The following is a 19,925-nucleotide window of genomic DNA, read 5'->3' on the forward strand; positions in this document are numbered from 1 at the left end:
CGATCGCCCCCCAGCACCCCCGGGCGCTGGCTCCACCCCCCTGCTGGGTGTCTGGACTCCCTCATCCCGGACCTCCCGACCTCCAAGTGCGAGGGTCCGGACATCAAAGGGCGCCAGACCTATAACTGGGGCAGCTCCAGAGCAGGAGGGCAGTTGTATCCTGGAGTCGAGAGACACCGAGAAGAACTCATCCTTGACGGACTACCGGCGCTGCCGTAGCCCTGCCTTGTGAACTATCATCCTGCCTGCTGGCGCTGCCGCGGCCTTCTGCATCCTCCATCCTCGTCGGGACCTGCTGGCGCTGCCGCAGACCATTGTAACTACCACCTTCATTGGGACCTGCTGGCGCTGCCGCGGACCGTTGTAACTACCACCTTCACCGGGACCTGCTGGCGCTGCCGCGGCCCGTCCAGCTAGAACACCGAGCTCGAGGATTGTGAGCTATCCATCATATCATCGCATCTACCAGATTGGTAACAAGACTGTCCCGCTACCCCCTTTCCCAACCAAGAGACTAGAACCGAGGGGACCCCTAAGTCCTGACCTCCTTGTACCACTCTATCGTACCTAAAGATTGCTTATAAAGAACGTTAAACCTTATCTTTGTGTGGTGTACATCTGTGGGGGGGAAGTTACTCGTCTGTACGATCGCTGGAGACGGCTCTCCCCGGAGACCTCTCCCCTTGTCCTCGGCCGACCCTCCCGGTCCGTCTAACATTGGTGGCCAGCGGCGCGATCCGAATCAACGCGTAATCATACAGAGAGTAGCTCACCCCACGACGAAACCACAATGTCAACCAAAGAGAGCGGATCCACCGAGAAATTCCAGATGGAGAAATTGGAAGAGTACAGCCATCGTGAATTGAAACAATTCTGCATTGAACTAGGCATTGCTACCACCGGCCTGAGTACCAAAGACGATTTCAAGCACGCCATTGAGTCGTGGGCAGAGACCGGGGCCGCGAGATCCCCGGACCAAAACATTGCAGCATCAGAGAGGAACACCACGGCTCCCGAGGAGCGGAGAACGGGTCTCTCGCAGGAAGAGATCCAAGAGAGAGAAAAAAGCAGACTACATGAGCTAGAAATGGCACGGCTCAAAATGGACGGTGAACTAAAATTAGCCGAATAAAAACTGAACCTAGAACATCTGCGGCTCCGAGAAGAACGGGAAGAAAAACAGAGGCAGAGAGAGCTCGAAGAAAAGAGATTAGCATACGAACACGAGCGCAAACTGGCAGAAATAGACCTACGGAAGCAGAACAAAGAACTGGAGGTGCCCGAGCGACCGCGCACCCCGGGAGCGACAGAAAAAAAAGTCCACATCCCCAAGGATGTCGTTCGAGAGTATGTCCGAGAGGACGACATACAACAGTGGTTCAAGGCCTACGAGATCGCCATGACCTCCCACCGGATCGATCGAAGTGACTGGGGAGCCGGTCTATGTGGGAGGTTCGTCAATGAAGGCCGCGATGCCCTGTTACAGCTCCCAGACCATCTGATGTCATCCTATGACCACATGAAGGCGGCCCTCCTCACCCGATATGGGCTCACACCCGAAATGTACCGCCAGAGGTTCCGAGACTGCACCCGGATCCCGGGTACAACTTGGGTGGAATATGTCAACTATTTCAGCCGAGCCTTCGAGGGTTGGATCAAGGGAAGCCACGTAACGACCTACGAGCAACTTTTTAATCTCATGGTGTGGGAGCACCTCTCTAACAACTGCTTCGTCGAGCTCAGGCAGCACCTCCTCGACAGTAAATTGACTGACCCACGGCAACTCGCCGCCGAAGCTGACCGGTGGGAAAGCACCCGAGTGGGCCGGAGAGGGCCGCACGAACAGAACCGGAACCACCAAGGTCAGCACCGTCCCCGAGGAGGAGGAGGAGGCCAGGGACGAGGAAGAGACACCGTCCCGGCCGCTCCCGCTGCCAGCACCCCGCCCCCGGCCAGCCGGGGCAACCCCCCGATGCGCCCGGGGTTCCGAGCCAATGTCACGTGTCACCGATGCCAGCGAGTCGGCCACTACGCCAATGACCCGAACTGTCCACAGAACCAAACTCCGAGACCCCGCCAGGTAGCTGCCGCCGCCCTGGGGGGAGAACCAATCTCCGAAGAACAGGAAGAATACGAGCAGGAACAACAAGAGTGGGAACCGGCCGCCATGGTTCTAGCGTGCCTAGGGGGAAGAGACATGGTCCCGCGGGCTCCCCTACCCGCCAACACCAGAAAATATAGTCAGTGGGTGAACATTAATGGACGCCGGGCCGAAGCACTACGTGACACGGGGGCCAGTGTGACGGCCGTCCGCTGTCACCTGGTAAAACCAGAGCAGATCCTGCCGAACATTCTCTGCCCCGTCCGTTCAGCCGACAATTCGGAGAGTCTATGTCGGATGGCCTGCGTCCCCTTCGAATGGGGAGGAGTCTCCGGCATGTTGAAGGTGACGGTCCGAGATGATGCCCCCGTGGACTGTCTCCTGGGGAATGTTCTTGAGAGTTCCCCGTGGGCCGCCGTAGAAAGAAGAGAGCACCTGGGGATGTTGGGCCTCCCGGACTGGGCATGCGTAACCACCCGGTCCATGGCCGCCCGTGCCATCCCCCGACCAGAAGAACCAGAATGGCCAGCACCTCCTCCCCCGATCGCTCCAGTAGAGGACACCGACCATACCGACCCCCCAGAGCAAACCCCCGAAGGGCTCGCTCAGCCCCAGGACCTTCCCAACCTGGCTCAGTGGCGTCAAGAAGGGGGGCCCACCCAGGAACAGTTCCGTCAAGAACAGAAGACCTGTCCCTCCCTCGAGGGACTCCGCCAGCAAGCCCTCGCCCAGAGCGCAGGGGACACCACCGGAGCCCATTGGATCTATTGGGACAACGACCTATTGTACAGTGAACAGAGAATCGCGGAGTTAGGGGCCAGTCGAGTGCTGGTGGTGCCCCTCCGTTTTAGAGACTTCCTGTTAAATTTGGCCCACGATGTCCCTCTGGCTGGACACCTGGGCCAGGACAAAACCTACAGTCGCCTGGTGACCCACTTTTTCTGGCCGAAGATGAGAAACGACGTCCTCAACCACTGCCGGTCCTGCCCCACGTGCCAGGCCAGCGGGAAGAGCGGCCGCAAACTCAAAGCACCTCTGCAACCCTTCCCAGTTGTCACCACCCCGTTCGAGAGGGTGGGAATAGACATTGTGGGGCCCCTGGACCCCCGCACAGCACAAGGACATCGGTTCATCCTGGTACTGGTGGACCACGCCACCCGCTACCCCGAGGCTGTGCCCCTGCGAACTGTAACAGCCCCGGTGGTCGGCCGGGCCTTAATGGGGATCTTCTCCCGGGTGGGCTTCCCCCGAGAAGTCGTCAGCGACAGAGGCACAAACTTTATTTCGAAGTATATGAAGTCCCTCTGGCAACAGTGCGGGGTCACCTACCGGTTCACGACCCCCTATCACCCTCAAGGAAACGGACTAGTCGAGCGGTTCAACCGCACGCTCAAGGGAATGATTGGGGGATTGGAAGAGCCCCTCCGTCGCCAGTGGGATGTACTACTTCCGTGCCTCCTCTTCGCCTATCGAGAAGTTCCCCAGAAGTCCCTCGGCTTTAGCCCTTTCGAACTCTTGTACGGGCACCCTGTGCGAGGGCCCCTCAGCCTAGTCAAAGAAGGTTGGGAGATGGCCCCCCTAAAGACCCCTCCAGACGTCTTCAAGTACCTCCTGACCCTACGCAATCAGACCAGGCGAGTCAGAGAAATGGCGAAAGCGAACCTTGAGGCCAGTCAGGAGGACATGAAAAAATGGTACGATCAAAATGCCTCCTCCATCGAATTCGAACCTGGCCAACAAGTGTGGGTGATGTCCCCCACCGAACCATGTGCCTTGCAGGACAAATGGACGGGGCCCTTCAAAGTGGTCGAACGCAAGAGCCCCGTCACCTATCTCATCGATATGGAATCTCCACGGAACCCCCTCCGGGTCCTCCACACCAACAGACTCAAACCCCACTTTGTGCGCTTGGAGCTCAGCCTCCTGATGGCTACAGACAGTGGAGCGGAAGAAGACTCCGAGCCTCTCCCTGATTTCCTGAAGACTCGTGAGAAAGATGGTTCCGTGGACGGGGTCCGGCTCTCCGATGCCCTCACCCCGGAACAGCGCCAAGACTGCCGGGACCTCCTGCTGCAGTTTGCTACCTTGTTTTCCCTCACCCCAGGGGTCACCCCCTGGTGCTTGCATGACGTGGACACTGGGGACAGTCCCCCTATCAGACACCGGGCGTACCGCGTACCAGATCGGGTACGGGCCTGCATCCAAGAGGAGGTATCAAAGATGCTCACGCTCGGGGTCATCGAGCCCTCGGACAGCCCCTGGGCCAGCCCGGTCGTGCTAGTCCCCAAAGCTGCTGCCCCCGGCACCACTCCTGAGCTCCGATTCTGCGTCGACTATCGGGGCTTGAATGCTGTCACCCGAACCGACGCTCATCCCATCCCCCGAGCGGATGAGCTGATCGACCGCATGGGGGCTGCCCGCTACCTCAGCATCTTCGACCTGACAGCGGGCTACTGGCAGATTGGTCTCACACCCCGGGCCCAGGAACGATCCGCCTTTTCTACCCCCGATGGCCACTACCACTTCAAAGTCATGCCCTTCGGCATGAAGAATGCCCCAGCTACCTTTCAGCGACTGGTGAACCAGGTCTTGGCGGGGCTCGAGGAGTTCAGCGCCGCCTATCTGGACGATATCGCTGTGTACAGCCGCCACTGGTCCGACCACCTCCACCACCTCCGAGAGGTCCTGCAGGCCCTCCAACGGGCCGGCCTCACAATCAAGGCCAGCAAGTGCCAAATTGGTCAGGGGTCCGTGACCTATCTCGGACACCAGGTGGGAAGCGGTCTGGTGGCCCCTCTGCAACTCAAAATCGCTGCCATCCAGTCCTGGCAGCCTCCAGTCACGCAGACCGAGGTCCGAGCCTTCTTGGGGCTCACCGGCTACTACCGGCGGTTCGTGAGGGACTATGGCAGCATTGTGGGGCCCCTCACAGGACTCACGTCCAAAAACCACCCGAAGAAGGTCAACTGGACCCCAGACTGTCAAGCGGCCTTCGAGAAGCTGAAAGCCGCCATGTGCACTGCCCCTGTGCTCCAGGCCCCCGACTACAGTCGGGAATTCATCGTACAAACAGATGCCTCCGACCATGGCATCGGGGCGGTCCTCTCCCAGCTGAACTCCGAGGGACTGGACCAACCGGTGGCCTTCATCAGCAGACGCCTCCTGGCCCGGGAACAGCGCTGGAGCACCATCGAGAGGGAGGCCTTCGCAGTGGTGTGGGCCCTCAAAAAGCTCCGGCCCTATCTCTTCGGTACCCACTTCCGGGTGCAAACAGATCATCGACCCCTGCAGTGGCTAATGCAGATGCGGGGGGAAAACCCCAAACTATTGCGTTGGTCCATCTCCCTGCAGGGGATGGACTTCACTGTGGAACATCGACCGGGCCAAGACCACGCCAACGCAGATGGCCTGTCACGCTTTTTCCGCCTCGACGAGGAGAGTCCCCAAGAGGATGGGTGACTCTCCCCGCCTTCAGCTGGGGGGGACGCATGTTGGACAGGCCACATGAAGGGCTTGCTCCCTCCCCGCCTGACAGGGTCCGAGCCCCGGCCCTCCAGGTGTTACCCACAGAAACAACCCGCACCCCGTCTCCAGACGGGACTCCTGCCCCCTAACATCTCTGTATCATGGGGCCGAACCACTACCGGCTCCCTCGCCCGGCCGCCATCTTGGACACTGCACCACGAGGCCGCGTGGCCTCAGCTCGACCCTAACCCTGGGCCTGGCCAGGCCCCGACATCCCGGCACCACCATCCACCCAGGAGGTGAACGGACCACTTGGCAGGTCGATGGGAGAAAGAAGTGTCGATGGCTCTCCCCCGCCAGCTATCCATCATATCATCGCATCTACCAGATTGGTAACAAGACTGTCCCGCTACCCCCTTTCCCAACCAAGAGACTAGAACCGAGGGGACCCCTAAGTCCTGACCTCCTTGTACCACTCTATCGTACCTAAAGATTGCTTATAAAGAACGTTAAACCTTATCTTTGTGTGGTGTACATCTGTGGGGGGGAAGTTACTCGTCTGTACGATCGCTGGAGACGGCTCTCCCCGGAGACCTCTCCCCTTGTCCTCGGCCGACCCTCCCGGTCCGTCTAACAGGAGGGGTGTGTGCAGAGTCCTCCCAGCAGTGCCCTGAGACAGGAGGGGTGTGTGCAGAGTCCTCCCAGCAGTGCCCTGAGACAGGAGGGGTGGGGGCCTATCACTCCTAGCAGTGCCCTGAGACAGGAGGGGTGGGGGCCTATCACTCTCAGCAGTGCCCTGAGACAGGAGGGGTGGGGGCCTATCACTCCCAGCAGTGCCCTGAGACAGGAGGGGTGTGTGCAGAGTCCTTCCAGCAGTGCCCTGAGACAGGAGGGGTGGGGGCCTATCACTCCAAACAGTGCCCTGAGACAGGAGGGGTGGGGGCCTATCACTCCCAGCAGTGCCCTGAGACAGGAGGGGTGTGTGCAGAGTCCTCCCAGCAGTGCCCTGAGACAGGAGGGGTGTGTGCAGAGTCCTCCCAGCAGTGCCCTGAGACAGGAGGGGTGGGGGCCTATCACTCCTAGCAGTGCCCTGAGACAGGAGGGGTGGGGGCCTATCACTCCCAGCAGTGCCCTGAGACAGAAGGGGTGGGGGCCTATCACTCCTAGCAGTGCCCTGAGACAGGAGGGGTGTGTGCAGAGTCCTCCCAGCAGTGCCCTGAGACAGGAGGGGTGGGGGCCTATCACTCCCAGCAGTGCCCTGAGACAGGAGGGGTGTGTGCAGAGTCCTCCCAGCAGTGCCCTGAGACAGGAGGGGTGGGGGCCTATCACTCCAAACAGTGCCCTGAGACAGGAGGGGTGGGGGCCTATCACTCCCAGCAGTGCCCTGAGACAGGAGGGGTGGGTGTGATGCACAGTGTGAGCCTGGATCATTGATTGTGTAGTTGCCCTCATTCCACCTGTGTCCTTTCAATGGCACGTACTGCTTTTGGCCTTCCCCCAGAGGATCATGTCCCTATGACAAAGGTGCAATGCGTTGGATGCATACTAGGCCTTGTTGTAAACAGCGAATGTGTTCTAATCTGTGTCCCTGTGACATGTGCCAGGTGTATTGATGTAGTGTCACTTGTCCATCCTCACAGGTAGACGCCTCTGCCAAGGAGCAGATATGGCTGGACGCCGTCAGCGCCGTGAGGAGTGCGGATGGTCGGAAGCGGCGCCTGTCCCAGGTGAGGAAACGCTGGCAGGATATCCGGTGCTGGACGCGGAGGATCGCACGGGTCCTGCTGGGGGACTCACCTGAGAGCCATAAGAACCGCAGGCGCCGCCGTCACTCCCACATCCAGAAATGTGTGCTGGCGGTGGTCTTTCCTGACTTGGACAGGCGCCTACAGGAGATGCAGCAGCCAGAAGGGGGTAGGTACATGTGTGTGTTTGTTGTGTATCACCAGCATTTGTAAGTGCACTGTTCCATGGATACACTTCCATGGTTTATGGTGCTGTGCAGATCCTGTTACCCACAGTGTTGCAGGGCTCTCCTGCCTCCCTTCCCCACCTTGCAATGTGTTCCCTGGTCTCTGTGTAGTCACTCCATCACAAAGTTATGTAGCCTGACACCTTCTCCAAGTGTACAATGCCTGCAGCATCATGTGTGGGGGTGGTGTGTAACAGGTTTAGTGACCTTGCCTGTGCCCTGTCCAGTTCTGGACTTGTGGGTTCCATGTCAGTTGGCACTAATGCTGATTCCAGACATGGGAGTTAATCTCTCGAGTGCGAGGCCTTCCAGCAGGCATGTCCCATGTGGTGGCCTGTGACATGATGTGCATGATAGTGCGTTACGCATTGTGCAGGGATGTTAGCGTGTGTTGCAGTCATTCCCATTCAGGAGCATGGAGTTGTGTGGCCACTACTGTCCCCAGGGGCATCTTTTCCTAGGTATCATGTGTGTAATCCGAGAATGTCGACAATCTCTGTGTCTACAGCATAGGTTGTGCTCTGTGCCATTGTCCCCTGGCACCATGTATATTGACGTGAGATGTATTACAAGTGTCCACTGTACAGCCTGACCTGATTTTCCTATTACATACTCACGGTGGCCATTGCCTTTGTGTCTTGTTGCAATCATCTGATGATGCCCATTTGTACATGATAATTCGGACAGCCGCACCTTGGGTAGTTTGTGTGCAATATTGAAGTTTTGCATCCCATGTGTATTTCACCCTGACTGAGAGATGTAAGTGCTTCCTGTGTCTCCACAGATTTGTCTCATGTAGGGGGTGGGTGGTGCGGGCATGGCCTACATGTCAAGACCTGTCATCTCCTTGCTAGGACTGGCCAGTGTGTGATGTTTGTCTGGACATACACTCAAGGTGCATTGTGCCAGTCAGGGTGGGCATGTTCTCAGTATTACCTATGCTGCATGTGCCTCTAGTTCCTGGATATGGTCCCTGCTCATCCCTTTCGCCTGCCACGCTGTGTGGTGCAGATGCAGTGCTGGATTGTCCCCAGGGCCTTGCTCCTCAGTCAAAATTCCATGTCATCTCATTTGCTATTGTGTCATGCTCTCCATAGTTTTTCCATGGCATGGTGGGTCACACAACTGTGTCTTGCAGGGCCTACATATGTACCTTGTTTTGTAGTTGTAACTCTTCCTTTGTTTCAGGCTATGCACTGTGACCTAAGTAGATTTGACTCATGTGACATATGTATACAGGTGTATGAATAATTTCTGTCTCTTCACCCTGCCCACAGCATCGTCGGGGGACACGGAGGGAGACATGGACACAGACGGCGCGGAGGGACCGAGCACCAGTGCCAGCGGTGGCATCGTGCCTGGCACTTCGAGTGGGACAGAGGCGGAGGAGAGTGAACCCGGGGACCTGTCTACTGGCACAACAGAGTATGAAGCTGACGGGTCCGAGGATGATCTCTCCGAGTGGGCGGTGGCTGCACCACCATCTGACAGCAGCCCTACATCTCGCACCGCCCCCTCCATTGGCATCAGCCGCCTCCCACTTGCTCGTGTCCCTTCCCAACGTGCCCGGTCCCCACATGTCTCCTTCCTGCCAGGCACCGCACCCCCTGCCCCTGTCTCCACTGCTGCCGCCAATGCTGAGTCTGTGGACATCCAGCGGCAGTTGCAGATTGGTCAGACTGCGATCCTTAATGTCCTCCATGGCCACAGCCAGGTCCTCAACAACATGGAGGCATACTTGGAGGGCATTCATTCATCGCAGGCTGACCAACGCAACTTGCTGAGGTCCATAGACTCCACACTGACTGCAGCAGTGGGTCTCCTGCAGCGCTACGTCCCACCCCCTACCCCTGCTCCTTCCACACTTCCCACTCCCATGCCTGTCCCACATACACACAGACGTAAGCATGCACCCACCACAACAGACACAGGCACCACACCAGCAGGGAAGGTCCGCCGCACACCTCCTGACACGCACACACAGGGTGAAGTAGGCACACCCACTGGGTCGGGGGGCAAACGTGTGACACGCAGCCAGAGTGGGAGTCCGCATTCCACCCAATCCACTCCCTCCAAATCCCCTCCCCTCAGCTCTCCTGGCCACATCTCCCCCAAAGACTCGTTCATGGCCGCTCTGTCCCTGAGCCCCACAGTGACACCACCCCGCAAGCGGTCAAGGAAGTCCCCAGTCAGGGTGCTTGAGTCCCCCCCCCCTGTCCACACCCTCCCCCAGTGGCGCTGCGACCCATCCCTCTGACCCCCCCCCCTCCTTGGGGCCTGTGGTTCCTTCGGGTGCAGGGGAGTCCCTGGAGGACCTTGCCAAGGTGTGCAGCGCGCTCCTAGAATCTGCCTTTGGCCCTGCCCCACCCCCTGTGGTGGAGTCCTCCATCCCTGCACCCACGTCGCCTACCCTTTGCCCTCCTGTCCCTGCGGTGCCTGTTCATTCCCCCCCACTTGATGCCCTCACCCCTGTGGAAGACAACGGCTTGTAACTGTGCAGGCAAGCTAGGGGACACGCATCCCACTGTGTCCCCCATCCAGATGTGACTCCTGGACTGCCCTATGGGCTTTGTAAATATTGAACTTCCTACATACCAGTTTTTGGATCATGCTGAATAAAGCTATTTATTTTTTGCCCTTGGAACACTCCTGCTTTGCTGGCATTGCTGTCGGTGGGGCTGCTACATGGTTGTGGGTGGTGTTCATGTGTTGGGTGTGTGGGAAATGTAGTAGTGTGCTGCTCATAGGGGGGACCATGGGATCTGTGTGCCATCACACGGTGTTAGCTAGCTTTCTCAATTAATGTAAGCAGTTGCTGCATGTTGCAATTGTCCCAAGGTGTTTTCCTTCCTCTGTGTACCCTGACTTCTTCCCTGCAGGGTGTTCCCAATATTTAGTGCAGAGCTGTGTGTACATTAGCTGGGTGTGTGACGGACTCCTTCAACTTTGCACATGCATGCTGAGCCATTCTCCACCTGCATCATTCGTGGCATCCTTGGTAGTCATTGTACTTGTGTATGTGGACTATTGACATGACTTCATGTGTACATGTTTTCTTTTTGGCCCTATGCATGCGTATACTTCCAGCCTCGCACACATGTGGTACATGTACTGCAGGGTCTTTGTGCACCTGACTGACATTTGTGGGCATGGTATCTGTGGCTACTCCACCCTTTGCGTTCCATGGGCACTGCTGGGAGTGATAGGCACCCACCCCTCCTGTCTCAGGGCACTGCTGGGAGTGTTAGGCACACACCCCTCCTGTCTCAGGGCACTGCTGGGAGTGTTAGGCACACACCCCTCCTGTCTCTGGGCTCTGCTGGGAGGACTCTGCACACACCCCTCCTGTCTCAGGGCACTGCTGGGAGGACTCTGCACACACCCCTCCTGTCTTAGGGCACTGCTGGGAGTGTTAGGCACACACCCCTCCTGTCTCAGGGCACTGCTGGGAGGACTCTGCACACACCCCTCCTGTCTCAGGGCACTGCTGGGAGGACTCAGCACACACCCCTCCTGTCTCAGGGCACTGCTGGGAGTGATAGGCACCCACCCCTCCTATGTCTGGGCACTGCTGGGAGGACTCTGCACACACCCCTCCTGTGTCTGGGCACTGCTGGGAGTGATAGGCACCCACCCCTCCTATGTCTGGGCACTGCTGGGAGGACTCTGCACACACCCCTCCTGTCTCAGGGCACTGCTGGGAGGACTCTGCACACACCCCTCCTGTCTCAGGGCACTGCTGGGAGTGTTAGGCACACACCCCTCCTGTCTCAGGGCACTGCTGGGAGGACTCTGCACACACCCCTCCTGTCTCAGGGCACTGCTGGGAGGACTCTGCACACGCCCCTCCTGTCTCAGGGCACTGCTGGGAGTGATAGGCACCCACCCCTCCTATGTCTGGGCACTGCTGGGAGGACTCTGCACACACCCCTCCTGTGTCTGGGCACTGCTGGGAGTGATAGGCACCCACCCCTCCTATGTCTGGGCACTGCTGGGAGGACTCTGCACACACCCCTCCTGTCTCAGGGCACTGCTGGGAGGACTCTGCACACACCCCTCCTGTCTCAGGGCACTGCTGGGAGTGTTAGGCACACACCCCTCCTGTCTCAGGGCACTGCTGGGAGGACTCTGCACACACCCCTCCTGTCTCAGGGCACTGCTGGGAGGACTCTGCACACACCCCTCCTGTCTCAGGGCACTGCTGGGAGTGATAGGCACCCACCCCTCCTATGTCTGGGCACTGCTGGGAGGACTCTGCACACACCCCTCCTGTGTCTGGGCACTGCTGGGAGTGATAGGCACCCACCCCTCCTATGTCTGGGCACTGCTGGGAGGACTCTGCACACACCCCTCCTGTGTCTGGGCACTGCTGGGAGTGTTAGGCACACACCCCTCCTGTCTCTGGGCTCTGCTGGGAGGACTCTGCACACACCCCTCCTGTCTCTGGGCTCTGCTGGGAGGACTCTGCACCCACCCCTCCTGTCTCAGGGCACTGCTGGGAGTGTTAGGCACACACCCCTCCTGTCTCTGGGCTCTGCTGGGAGGACTCTGCACACACCCCTCCTGTCTTAGGGCACTGCTGGGAGGACTCTGCACACACCCCTCCTATTTCACAATATGTACGCTCATCACATACACGGATGTGGGTAGGCTCCATGCATTCGAGGTGAGGGTACGGGTCGTACTTACACTGTTGGGGTGGGGGTACGCTCCATGAATACGAGGTGAGGGTACGGGTCGTACTTACACTGTTGGGGTGGGGGTACGCTCCATACGTACGCGGGTGGGGGTACGTGTCGTACGTACAATGTTTGCATAGGGGGTACGCTCCATGCATTCGAGGTGAGGGTACGGGTCGTACTTACACTGTTGGGGTGGGGGTACGCTCCATGCATTCGAGGTGAGGGTACGGGTCGTACTTACACTGTTGGGGTGGGGGTATGCTCCATGCATTCGAGGTGAGGGTACGGGTCGTACTTACACTGTTGGGGTGGGGGTACGCTCCATGAATACGAGGTGAGGGTACGGATCATACTTACACTGTTGGGGTGGGGGTACGCTCCATACGTACGCGGGTGGGGGTACGGGTCGTACGTACAATGTTTGCATAGGGGGTACGCTCCATGCATTCGAGGTGAGGGTACGGGTCGTACTTACACTGTTGGGGTGGGGGTACGCTCCATGCATTCGAGGTGAGGGTACGGGTCGTACTTACACTGTTGGGGTGGGGGTACGCTCCATGCATTCGAGGTGAGGGTACGGGTCGTACTTACAATGTTGGGGTGGGGGTACGCTCCATGAATACGAGGTGAGGGTACGGGTCGTACTTACACTGTTGGGGTTGGTGGTACGCTCCTTGCATACGCGGGTGGGGGTACGTGTCGTACTTACACTGTTGGCATGGGGGGTACGCTCCATGAATACGAGGTGAGGGTACGGGTCGTACTTACACTGTTGGGGTGGGGGTACGCTCCATGCATACGGGGTGGGGGTACGGTCCGTACATGTCCGTCCCCACGCTATGTGATGCTTGTGCGGCCCGTACCCAGGCCTTTGCCACGTGGGTACGAGCCGTCCTGCCATTGTTGGGGTGACGTAGGTGTGGGCGTGGTACGACTTGTACCCACGCTCTTAAGGCGTGGGTACGGGACGTACCTGTCTGGTTGTGTTGCCGGTTCGCGTCGTGAAGGACTTCCGTTGTGGCGGTCGCTGGCTTGGCTGGACACGCCCCCACCCCCTCGTAGTGACCAGGGCCTGGGAGTCAGGTATGTCCAGGGCATGTGTGCTGTGTGACTTTGGTGGGAGGTTTGTGGCCTGCCCTGGTCCTGCCACCCCCCCCCTTTCCCCCCTCCCTTTGTTGTTCTGACCTTCTGCGGCGTCTGCGTCGTAACCTGTAGAGGAGGTCGACTGCTATGAGGGCCGGGATGACACGTAGGTTCGGGTCCATGTCTGTCCGTCGCGTACGGTTACTCCTTGTTCGCGTCGTCCTGTGTGTCCGTCGCGTACTGGTACTCCTTGTTCGCGTCGTCCTGTCTGTCCGTCGCGTACTGGTACTCCTTGTTCGCGTCGTCCTGTCTGTCCGTCGCGTACTGGTACTCCTTGTTCGCGTCGTCCTGATTTCCCGGCAGTTTTTGGCTGCCGGATAATATTTACCGTGCGGGATGACGTCGGTGCGAATCGTAATTCCTGGTTCGTGAATGGCAGGCTGCGAGCGTCCCGACGTCAGGTCGGCGCGTTCCCGGATCGAATTTGTACATTTTTTTTCGTCGGTCGGGCTTTTGTACGATTCGTACGGAAATGGTGTTTCCGTGCGAATCGTAATTCCATGTTGGTAGATTTTGACGACCGGGTACGCACCCGGTTTTTACAGGATCGTGATCGGCACCTTTGTGTTTAAATTAGGCCATCCGGAATATTATAAAGATCCACACACTATGCGAGTTGTATGCATTATTTGGGTGAAGCTAGAACCACAATTGAACTAAAGAAATCAACGGTGCAAGCATATTACCTGGCCCTAGCAACCCCAACCACACAGCCATATATTGTTTTGATTCCTGGCGACTATGAAAGATTTCTGTTGACACGTTTTAGGTTGAATATTTTACATCGACTGTTAAGTTTCCCTATACAAAATGATTGGTCGAGAGCTTTATGCAATTGCCCATGTGATGATGTTTCGGCACAATCGATGTTACACATATTGTTTTTTTGTACATTTTATTCCATACCAAGAAGGAGATGGATTATTCCTGTGCTTAAAAAATTTGATATTAGACAATGTTACCCTGCATTTTTGACCCTTCAACAGCTAGATGATGATTTCATTATTGTCTCCGTGATTGCTTTTAAAAAAAATGTTTTTAAGTCGTGCAAATCAATTCTGATGCGAGTCAGTTAATTTCATGTATACACAACTTCGAAAGCTGTTTTAATAGTTTTGATAAATGTATTGAGCTTTTATGGTTAACTGTAATACTTACCGAATGAAGAACGTTTGATTGATTATTTGACAAACAAATATTATGTTAAATAAAATACAAAAAATAAAAAATAAATACATATTTTTACTTAGAAATTATTTATTAACAAAAATATTATTTATTACATAATTTAGTGTATTTAATTCCCACCCTATAACACCACACAACACTTGCATAATTAACATAATTAATTATAAATTAAACAAATATTATTAATTAAAAACAAAATTAAAACACATGTAATTTAATTAACTCCCCACCCTTTACATCTATAATCCCCACAACCCACACCTAAAATTAAACCGTAAAAACATTAATTACATGAGTAAAAAATGTTTTCAATTAAATAACTAATAGTATTTACCAACTAATTATAAAATAAGTAAAATTAATTTACTCCCTGACCTTCACTCCTATAAACCCAATACCCACACACAAAAAAAGTAATTAAACAAGTACACTAATTAATCATCAAGTAATTAATTAATATTAATTATCCACTAATCATTCATTAAAAATAAATTACTTCTCACCCTTTAAGCCTAAAAACTACACAACCCGCACCTAAAATTAATTACACAATTACCATAATATTTGTCAATTAATTAAAATTAATCGACAGCTAATTATTAATAATGAAAAATAAATTACTTCCCATCCTTTACCCCTGTAAACCCCACAACCCACACCTATAATTAATTTTGCAGTCACCATAATTAATTGTCAATTAATTAATTAATAGTAACAACTAATTATTAATTAATTCAAAATAAATTACTTCCCATCCTTTACCCCTTTAAACCTCACATACTGCACCTAAAATTAATTACACAATTACCATAAATAATTGTCAATTATTTAATTAATATCAATTAACAACTTATTAATCATTAATTAAAAATAAATTACTTCCCACCCTTTCCTTCTATAAACCCCACAACCCGCACCTAAACTTAATTACAAAATAACCATAAATAATTGTCAATTAATTAATTAATATTAATAAACAACTGATTATTAATTAATTAAAAATAAATTACATCCCACTCTTTGCTCCTATAAACCCCACAACCTGCACCTAAAATTTACCCCCCAAAAAAACACATTACAAAATGTCAATCAAAAAATATTAATAAATAAATGTATTCATTCATTTATTATAATTACATTACTTTACACCCTAGTCCCCTATAAACACACAACTCGCTACAGAACTAAAAAATGCAAAATGTAATTAAAATAAAACTAATAACTACTAAAAATGTAACACATTTATTAAAAAATAAACAATACTTATACAAAAAAATACATCACACACATCTAAAATATATACTAAAATACATAACACGAATTGAAAAATTGATATTTTAACCCCTTCGACGCTCATGACGGAACGGTTCCGTCATGAGCGTCGGTTGAGCTGTGCTCATGACGGAACCGTTCCGTCATGACCACGCCCGCGCAAACATCAGTCAGCACCGCGGGGGAATCCGCCCCGCATGGAAGGGGTTAAACAACTATATTTTTGCAAGCGATATTAATGACTCCTATGTATTTAAAATTGATCTTTCTTACCTTAAAGTTGATATTCTTGACCACAATATTCTTGCTGTCAATATTTCTGGGTTGCGATATTTAAAACTCGATATTAGTGTCAGTTGACATTTCAAACTCGATATTTTGACGTAATATCCTTTCCCTCTAGACAGCTACAAACACAGAAAGGGTAGGTGTGATAAAGAACTCAAGTGTGTTCATCTCCATTCTGATAGCTATTTCTGGGTAAGAAGAGAGGGGGTTGCTGACACCTACACCTGAATAGGCAGTGTCCTGTTTCCCCACACAAAGGGCTGATTATCCCTTACTGATAGTCTGGAGCTAGGGATGGGAATAAAACGCCTGTGTGCACTTCAAAGATCCTTCTTTATAGTCACCCCCACTTCAAAGGCACAACTGGGTATACGTACTGGGGCTGTGACCCTACCAAGACAGTACAATACTGGACCTTTGAAGAACTCTGCAAGGAGTAAAGACTGCTGTGATACAAGGATTGCCACTCTGCTTGACTGTTGCTCTGGAAAAACTGCTTTTCTTGCTGTGCTTCTCTGCTGCCACTGATCTCTAACCTGCTGAAGACAAGGACTGGACCATCTCACTTGAACCCAGAGTGATTCAAAGGGCTTGCTGGCTTGCCCTCTGTTCTGAAGTCTTGGGGCCATCGAAGACTTCCTTCAACCCTGCAACAGCACTTGGACTCTGCCATCTGTGAGTCCAGCCCTGTCAAGTGGTGCCAATTCAGTCCTGGGCCCTTGAAAGGTGACTTCTTTTATACAGAATCATCAAAATCCATGCAGTCACTTCTTTACACCAATCGTAACAGGAACATTGGCCTTCAACGCCTACACAGGAGCTGATCAATGAATTTGCTTTGACAGATTGCACGGCTCGATGACAAGGACAGCGTTGCTTGACAATGATGCAGTGCCTGCGTCGTGAAGGGGTTCGTTAATGAAGCCTTTATCATCTGTGCAGATCGGAACCAATGCATTGATAATTTTGACGTTGATGCTTGATCCATCCAAGGTACTTCTTCAGGGGACCCGCGTGAGTCCTGTAGCCCGACTGCCCTCCATGGCAGTTAGCTTAACTTTGAAATTACCCTTGCCCAGTGACCCCAAGGAACCTCTAAGCACTATTTGCTTATAAGCACTACTTTTTGATTTATATTTTAAAATTCATAACTACGATTCTACTTATTGGATTTTTGTTGATTTGGTCTTGTTTTACTCATGCAAATGTAGTTTGTTTTTCTAAGCCTGCGTGGAGTATTTTTGTAGTGTTTTCATTGTGTCACTGTGGGTGTGGGTTACGCAAATACTTTACACCTTGCTTCTTTAGATAAGCCTGACTTCTCTGTGTCAAGCTACAAGAGGGGGAGCAAAGGTTATCATTTAGTGCGTATCTAGCTTACCCTGACTAGAGTGATGCTTGTACTGGGTGTATACTCTGACAACCAGAAACTTCATTTGTAACAGGCATGCACTGACTTAATACTCAAAAAGGGTCCTTTTTTAAACATGAAGACTCACTTCAACATAGTGAAAGGCATTTCTTAAAAGTGATACTTTTTAAAAATAAACTTGAAAACATTTCATGCCCCACATGCAGACAATGACATAAGTGAATTTAAATGATAGTGAAGGAAACAAGCACAGAACCATATCTCATGTCAGTGAATGGTTTGCCAGTTGGTCCAGAATCTTCTCAACGAACTACATATAAATGGAAACATCGCCTGTTAATATTTTACCTGTGTGGTATATGCTATGCTCTGTACCAGGCACATCAACTTGCTGAGCTCTTTAATGATACATCATTTCTGTGACCAGAGGACCAACCTCTTCTGCAGTGTTAATGCCACTGTTTGACTCTTGTCAGCCCGATTTTTATCCACTCCGGAATACATTTTTCATTATAGCTAAATTGTTAGTATAAAGCCCTAAAAACACGCCCTAAAATGTAGGGCATGCATGCCAACATCGACGGCAGGTGTTTTAGCCCATAAGAAAACTTTGGGGCTGATTTACAAGCCCCTTGCGCCACTTTTGCGTCACTTTTCTCATGTTAAAAGTGATGCAAAAGTGGCGCAAGGGGCTTGTAAATCTGCCCCTTTATGTTTATTCTCTATATGACCAATAAAGTATGACTGGACAGCTTTAAATTTAATATAGTCACTTTTATTGGGGAAGAGCCATGGTATAATCCAGCCATAACAGCATCATAAAAGACCCTCCCTAGCATTGTTTCCTGGTGCCAGTGCACTAATATAGCCTAATAGCCCACTTTATCGGCATATACCGGCCATTAAAGACCTTTAAAATGGTAGCGAGCCTTTAATGACTGGTATAGCTCAGCTATAGCGGGTTATAAGGCCATTAGAGCATTCCACCACTAGAGGGCAGAATTTTCTAACGAATAAAACAGAGGCCTCAGGGAGCACGAGGAGATTTAAATCCCCTTAGGCTCCATGAGGCCTTTGTTGACAGCAACAGCTGTGAACGACAAACATGGGAATGTTGGAGATCCGGGCTTTTACCAGCTATTAGAAGCCTGGAGCACTCCATTGTCTTCAAAGGAGTGCCCATCATTCCTATGTTCATAGTCTTAGAGCCCGCCATAGCAGGCTATACCGCCCATTTAAGGTACGCTCCAGTGTTAAAGGCCCGAGTCTTTAATGAAATGGTGATTTAATAAAATGGTGACAATTGAAATGGAGGGACTTTTTTTTTTATTTCTCTAGAAGGGACAACCACATTTTGAACAAAAACATGCATTGGAATGTACATTTTAACGTGGTTAATATTCTGACTGGAGGTGTATTCATTTGAAATGTTTGAGGAAAACTATCTCTAAAGTCGTCACTTACTACAACAGCCATTTTAGTTTTACTTAGGTGGTTTTACAAGCAGGGAAATAAAAAAAGGACTATCAGGTGCAAGGTGATTGTTTCTCATATATTTCTCTAAGTTATATATTTGTTGTGTTTATTTTGTTTTTGAAAATATTTTCAGTAAAATGCTTTTAGAAAGTAAAATAACTGCATTTCTGTCACTTACTGCATTTTAGAAAATGTGTAAAACTATTTATCTCTCTAAAAAAATATTTATCAGTACAGAAAACTTTTTTAAATATGTTTAATAAATTTGCATTGTAATGGCGTGCGTGGTAAAGGTTTGCGTGGAAAAGGTATGCGTGGTAAAGGTAGTTTTCAAGTACCTCTATGGCCATGCGGGTTAGTAGTATGCCTGGTAAAGACGTGCATGAATTAGACCTATTTGTGGTTTAGTCCGCATTGTAAAGGCATGCATGGTAATGTCGTGAGTGGTTCCGTCATACATTCTTCTTCAAAGCAACAACATAACTTAATGTTCTCCATTCTCACACAGTAAAGTTTGTCATTTTTTTCTGATCCAAGAGGCGCTGAATGTCAACTACATAGTTAAAATGAAAAGAAAAGATGGCACTGAATTTATTTTACAGTTGAAGACTGGTGGGTGTATCTCTCCAAAATGTACAGGAAGGCATGTTTTCTTTGAACAGTTCAGCAATCATGTACACTTTAACGACAGTGGGAGATCCCAAAAATATTGGTATCATTCTCCATGGACCAAAGGCCTTATTACGAGTACAGGGGTCCTCAGGACCGCCCTACTCGTGATGGTAGTCCGACCACCACCCTACTGCGGGTCCGCCAACAGTATTATAAGTGTGGCGGTTGGACCGCCATGAGTCCGCCAGCATCGCAGGGATCAAGGATCCCGCTGGACCAGCTGTCTGCAACCAGCCTGAGTATGCTACACATTACTAGTTGACTTTTCACCACCCTTTTCTTTGCAGTGAGCCT

This window comes from Triturus cristatus, chromosome 4_1 (genome assembly GCF_964204655.1).
Source record: "Triturus cristatus chromosome 4_1, aTriCri1.1, whole genome shotgun sequence".
In the NCBI taxonomy this organism is placed as follows: Eukaryota; Metazoa; Chordata; class Amphibia; order Caudata; family Salamandridae; genus Triturus; species Triturus cristatus.